The following is a 7,500-nucleotide window of genomic DNA, read 5'->3' on the forward strand; positions in this document are numbered from 1 at the left end:
GTTAATTGATTTAAGTCTTTAATGACCGTATATGTTTCCTTCTCTGGGGAAATCAATACGTGTCCTGTAAAACTGGATATTACTGGATTTGAGTGATTCGTCATGAAAGTCGGAAATGGTGATATCCTGTAAGATTGCCAGGTATCAGAATAATCAAAGGGAATTGTAATCCTAATCTTGTTATTATCTACGTTTACTGTAATTAGGCTGTAATAAAATTCTAACCTATGTTCGTCTAACAAAGGAACATAGCCTAGTTTATCCCTTCCGTTCTTCAGAATTAATTTTAAGTAACTTATAGGCAACAAATGGGGCGACAATACACCTTTAGTTGCTAATGTGATAGCTTCTACATAATCCTTGGATTTCTCAATGAAATGTGTAATTCTGTTATGTATGTGATCTATCTTTGAATCATAATACGTTAATGTTGCCAACAAATCCTGTACTTCCATAATTTGAACGATATTATCTGAATGTTCATTTAATAAATCCATAATTTTATTGATTGAAGCTAACTGATTCCTTAGTTCTGACATAATCAATTCATCTTTATGAGTCAAGAACTCAATTTTCTTATTTTGATTACTAATTTTAAGACGATTGGAAATTCCTAAACCTAAACTTGCAACAGACCCAAAGATGCTTAATGCAGCATAAATAAACGGATTCCGTCTTTCTTTATGTTCGTGTCCTACAGTCCACATCAAAAGCTCATAAGCCAAAGATCCTGTCTCGCCAGTCTTATTTTTCAAGTCATCAGATAGCATCTCTGCAACTTTTAATGTTGATCCAAGCAAACTCTTAGTAGTCAAATGAAAATGTCTTCTATGCAACTCATCCAATGATGCAGAAAACCTTGAAATGGCGGTTCTTAAGTTAATGACATCATTCTCTTGAAGAAAAATTGCTTGCATATTCACTTCTACAATTACGTTGGTTGACGTAATAAAAATGTCTTCTTGTCTTTCAACTATATTGCCATATTTAAAATATATATTTCTAGTCTTAGAGCTCATCCCATACGAGAAAAATGTCTGACTGAGCAATATCATTCCCAACAACAAAAAATTCTTTTTGGAAACCTGTAACGAGAAAAAATATATGTAATTACTCCTGTATTAAAAAGAAAACTTTTAATCACATAAAACAGAATAAAATTTTCCCTCACTTCTTTTCCTCTCTTTTCTTTTTAATTTCTTATGTGAGCCAATGGTACTATTCTCTCATCCGTGGGTTGGGATACGTTTTGAACTCTAAACCTATCGGCCGTTAATGTTTCCAAAATGTTAAATGGGCCTTCAAACTTAGGTGTTAGTTTATAATTGAGTCCTTTACGTACATTTACCTGTATGTATACATTATCACCCACGGTATGTTATAGTTGGTTTTGCTATTTTATCATGATTCCTTTTCATTATGATTTGTGATTCTTCTAAATTCTTTCGAAGGATATCATATCGACTTATACTTGCATTTATACATTCTTTTAAAGGATTTGATAGATTAGTTGTAGGCGTTAATACATGGAAAGGTGTTCTAACTGGGGTACCATACAATGCTTCATGCGGTGACATTTTAATTGATATATGATATGAATGATTCAGAGTACTCAGTGCCGCCGGTATTGCAATATCCCAGTTGGGGTCTGATCCCCCTAGTGTTACCCTCAATATATTTAATATCTTCCTATTTGCTCTTTCCACTAGCCCATTCGACTCTGGGTGATATATCATGGTATTTATTTTTTTTATGTTGAGGAATTCACACAATGAGGTAAGAAAGTGATTATTAAATTCACCACCCTAGTCTGAGATTATCATGTGTGGAATTCCATGTTTACAAATGTAACACTCGTAAAACTTCCTAGCGCATTCAATCGCAGTTTTAGTTTTAAGCGCTATTAGTTCTGTATATCGAGTTAAAGCATCTATAATTACTAAGAGGTGCTTATTTCCTCTGTCTGACTCGTAAAATCCTGTTAACAAATCTAAATGTATTCTTTCAAAGGGTTGATTGGGCACAGGATAAGCTCCTAGGCTGACAGGTGTTTTCGTATGCCCTTTGTTTTCCTGACATGTGCGACAATTAGCTATGTGTCTTTTTATATCTGTAAGCATTGTATGCCAATAAAACAATGATTTGGCTTTCTGTGACATTAATGAGAACCCAGGGTGTCCATGTAATGGATTTGAATGCAACCAATTCAAGACAGTGGAAATAAGTGAGATTGGTACTACTACCTGGTCGTTAGTTACATGTGGTGTATTGCGGGTTTTCCTTGTCACAGTCCTACACAGAATATTATCTTTGATTATATAATTCTGCTGCTTATACTTTATATATGCCTTTTCTTTATGATTGCCTTTCAAAGCATTTATAATTGTTTCTATTTTCTGATCTTTTCTTTGCTCAGTCTGTAACAATTCAGCACTCCAGCCTAAATCTTCTTGTTCAGATATTGTTTTTACAATAAGCATGGATGTTGATATATCTATTAATTCAGCTAAAGGCTACATACAAGATGACACGGGGTTGCGTGATAATGCATCCGCAATGATATTTGCTTTCCCAGGTAAATACCCGATTCTTGCGCCAAAATCTTGAATGATCTAATGCCACCGAGTTCGTTTAGGGCTGTGGTTGAAGCCTTTAAAGAACTCTGTTAGTGGTTTATGGTCAGTAAGAACCTTAACGGGATAACCGTAAATTATGAACTTAAAATGCACTAGCGAATTAACAATAGCTAGTCCTTCCTTGTCTATTACTGCATACTTACTTTCGGAAGTTCTCAATTTTCGAGAATAGAAAGCTATCGGGAAAAACTGTTTATCATATTGCTGAAGCAATACCCCTCCTACTCCTAAGTCTGAGGCGTCTATTGCAATGAAGAATTCCTTACCGAAGTCAGGAAATTTTAAGATAGGAGAACTACACAGTTCATCTTTCAAAGTATTAAAGGCCTGTTGATGTTGCTCAGACCATATGAAATCTACGCCCTTCTTCGTAAGATCAGTTAAAGGAGCGGCTATTATTGAATAGTTGCGTATAAAACGCCTGTAATATCCACTACAACCCAGAAATTGCTGTATTCCCTTGACATTAGTAGGGAAAATTACGTATAGCCGACACCTTATCACGGACTACTTTAAGACCTTGGCTTGACACCGTGAAACCCAAATATATTAATTCTGTTTTGAAAAATTCACACTTACTAATCTTTACCCTTAAGTCATGTTGTCTTAATCTCTGTAGTACTAGTTCTAACTTACATAGATGTTCTTCTAAAGTGTTGGAAAAGATTACAAAATCATCCGTATAGGCATGCAATATATCCCCTAACAAGTCTCCAAACACTATGTTAATCATTCTTGTAAATGTTATAGGAGCACAACGTAAACCAAAAGGCATCCGTAAAAATTCATAATGTCCCCTGGCTGTGCTGAAGGCTGTGTATGGGATACTATCTTCTTCTAATGATATCTGGTGAAAGCCTTTAAGTAAGTCCAAACTGGTAAAATATTTATTCTGACCTAACAAAGACAAAATATCGTCAGTACATGGCACTGGGAATCGATCAGGGATCGTTTCCTCATTTAGACGACGAAAGTCGACGCAGATACGCCATGTTCGATCTTTTTTCGGTACAACTATTAAAGGAAAATTATAAGGGCTGTTTGATTTTCTAATGACTCCTTCCTCTAACATTTTACCTACTTCATCATTTATTTCATTCTGGAATTTCATAGGGAGTCTGTACGAGGGTACATATATAATTTTCTGCTTGTCATTTAACCTTATTTGATGCTCGATCACATCTGTTTTTCCTAAGGATCCATCCGTAGTGGAAAAGACATCTTGATATTTAGTTAAAAGTTCAAAAATTTTCTGCTGAATTTCTTCGTCTTGAATGTCCTTACTGATTTTATTTTTAATAGATCTCAAAAGGGATTCATCCGCAACTGATTGAGAGTGATTGATTTCAGCAACGGTAAGAATACGATGTTTATAAACTTCTACATCCAAGATATGTTGATTTTTGTGAATTACTAAATTGTTATTTAAATGATTACAGACTTAGATATTACATTGCTGATGTGAGCCTACTGTATAAATAGCTTGTGTGACAGACAATCTGTTAGTTTTCAAAGTATCGGAAAGGATTAATATTTCAGATCCCGGTAGTGTTTTCTTTATTTGCACTATTAAATTCGAAGGTATGTTTGGTTCGATAGATTGCGTGCAAGATGATATTACGGGTGAACGAGAATTCTGCTGGGTCGCGTATATTATTTCTTTATTAGTGAGACAAGTTATTGGTTCTTCAACGTACGTTACGGTTACATTTGTCGTCTCCTTTTTATCCAAAACTGACTTTAAGGTATTAGAAGATTTATAGAATTTCCCTTTGATATACACGCCGTGCTTGGCAGGAGCTAAGATAATGTTTTGATTTCCCATAGATGGGTATCCTATAATTACAGCTGGATACATATTAATGTTTTTTACAACAACAAATGTATCGGCAAACGTGCGATTACCGACTCTGAACTGAATATGAGTTATGCCTATGACGTTTAATTCATTATTTCCTATACCTGAAAGTCTAATTCCTGATTTTTCAATCGGAAAGTTCGGAAACAACAAATGATGCGTCTTCAAATCCATAATATTACGTGGACTACCAGAGTCAAAAAATAACGTAAAGGATTTGTGTTCTAAATTTACAGCATATAAGGTTGGCCGTAACTCATTTTGGCTTATTATTGTATGAATTCTTTGCAAATCTACGGGAGCATGCACTGTTTTACTTAATTCGGCAGTGTGTTTCATAGGAAAATCTATTGTCTCACAATTATCTGATAAAACATTAAATTGATTATTCAATACTATTGATGTTGACATGAATGACCTTGACCCAACATCACTCTCTTCCCCTCTAGAGTTAACTATGTGGTATTTGCTTTGCTCTGCACATTCTGAAAATTAGTCTGACCTTGCGAGGTCTGGTTTGACGGCCCAGGCTCAGCGATATTTGAAGAAGTGTTTGTTTGTTTCGGACTCTGAACCGCATTGACATTTGGTTGTTTCTTCTTATTGTTAAAATGAGGATTTTTCTTTTTATTTCCATATGGAACTGACTGTGGAATTGACTGTGTATTTCTGGGATATTGTTGTATCTTACGCGAGTAACATTGAATATAAGAATGTGTTGCTGTGTTGTGAATTGAGCAAAATTTCGTTCGACAGTCTGCGCTTATGTGACCTTGACGTTTGCAGTTGTAACACGTCACTCCCGCTACTGGACTGTTAACTACGTTCACAGTTTGTGGTTTTGTTTCATTCTTTGCAAAAACTTGAGTTAACACGGGATCGAGATCTGGACACTTGGACATGAGTTTCTTTATCTGTTTATAGACATCCAATTCCGTACTTGCAGGCGTTAACTTCTTATCAAAACACCGCACTAAAGCTTCAGGCAACATAAGTGTCATGCAAGTCAAATACATTAATCGCAAAAAATCTTTCACGGAGATGTTATCGTTAGTAACCCAACTGGAATTACCTAAAATGTCCTGATATTCGTTAAGCCTATCAGCTATGAGAGCTGCTCTCTCAATAACATTAAGCCGATTCATAGTGGCTTGATTAAGTGAAAATTAGTCTGACCTTGCGAGGTCTGGTTTGACGGCCCAGGCTCAGCGATATTTGAAGAAGTGTTTGTTTGTTTCGGACTCTGAACCGCATTGACATTTGGTTGTTTCTTCTTATTGTTAAAATGAGGATTTTTCTTTTTATTTCCATATGGAACTGACTGTGGAATTGACTGTGTATTTCTGGGATATTGTTGTGTCTTACGCGAGTAACATTGACTATAAGAATGTGTTGCTGTGTTGTGAATTGAGCAAAATTTCGTTCTACAGTCTGCGCTTATGTGACCTTGACGTTTGCGGTTGAGTTAACACGGGATCGAGATCTGGACACTTGGACATGTTTTTCTTTATCTGTTTATAGACATCCAATTCCGTACTTGCAGGCGTTAACTTCTTATCAAAACACCGCACTAAAGCTTCAGGCAACATAAGTGTCATGCAAGTCAAATTCATTAATCGCAAAAAATCTTTCACGGAGATGTTATCGTTAGTAACCCAAGTGGAATTACCTAAAATGTCCTGATATTTGTTAAGCCTATCAGCTATGAGAGCTGCTCTCTCAATAACATTAAGCCGATTCATAGTGGCTTGATTAAGTGTATTTCGTAACGTTAACACTACATCCAAGGCTTCCTCACCCCCATAGATCGCACGTAACCTAACTTTGAAATCATCCCAAGTAACTGCTTCTTGAAATGAAACCCCTCTTAAATATGCACTCGCATCCCCCTTAGAAAAATCTATAAAACTTTTAGCTTCTTGTAATTGTACAAAAGAATCTACGATTTGTTTGGCATTTAAATGGGCATCAACGGATGAAATCCATGACTCCACATTTTGTGGCAAGAACCCGTTGACCCGACCATGAAAAGGAAGGATTGCTGACCTGGCATTTACAAGCGTCACAATTGGAGGAGGATTAGCCTGGCCTACACCACTAGGTCCAGGGGTAGGGCTGACAGGAGGAGCCATGACTGCTGTATTTTTTTTTTCTATCTCTTTGACCCCTTGCAATTCTATCAAAATATCTATATGAGTACAGACGCCCACTGCGTAAACGCATATGTATAATAAAATTCCCCCAACAATGTTACTAATCCCAAAACATTTCCCCGAGAATTTCTGAAAGAAAAAGGAATTAGCACAAAGAAAGAAAAATTCTAAATGATAATTCGGAATTTCCTATAACAAAGTTTAGCAATTCACTCACCTCAGCAATAATCGACTAACGACTTGTGATAACTACACTTCACTGTCCAAACTGGAATGAATTCAAAATATCTGTACTTAGCTTATATATGGAGTCGACACGTCCACTCTCTCTCTCTCTCTCCTGATGTTTTGTTAGCGATGTCTCGTTCTAGTTTCTTGTTGAATGTAGTTCTTCCTGGATATGTCTTGCAATTGTTGAACGCCAGTCCTTGGGTTTCCTAGGATGTTGATTGAAGATTCAGGTTGTATTCTAACATATGTTGATGTTAGCTGTTTCGTTGGACTTAGTCAAAATTGTAGATTCTTGTAGATAATGTTGAGTTCTTGAAGATCTTTCTCAGTTTTACGGCTTTTATTTTGAAGTCTTGAAGATCTTTCTCTGGTTTTACAGCTTTTATATTGAAGTCTTGAAGATATTTTTCTGGTTTTACAGCTATTATTTTGAAGTCTTGAAGATTTTTCTCTAATTCTTAGAGTTTAACCGCTGTCTTAGAGTTTAATCGCTGCCACCATTTATTGGCGTACTACTGTTATAAGCACACATTGAGTAAGTGTTGTTTCAGATGTATGAAAATGGATTAACTGAATACATCTTAATAGTTTTTAAGTATTTATTCTATAAAAACAACAGAGT

This window comes from Palaemon carinicauda, chromosome 2 (genome assembly GCF_036898095.1).
Source record: "Palaemon carinicauda isolate YSFRI2023 chromosome 2, ASM3689809v2, whole genome shotgun sequence".
In the NCBI taxonomy this organism is placed as follows: domain Eukaryota; kingdom Metazoa; phylum Arthropoda; class Malacostraca; order Decapoda; family Palaemonidae; genus Palaemon; species Palaemon carinicauda.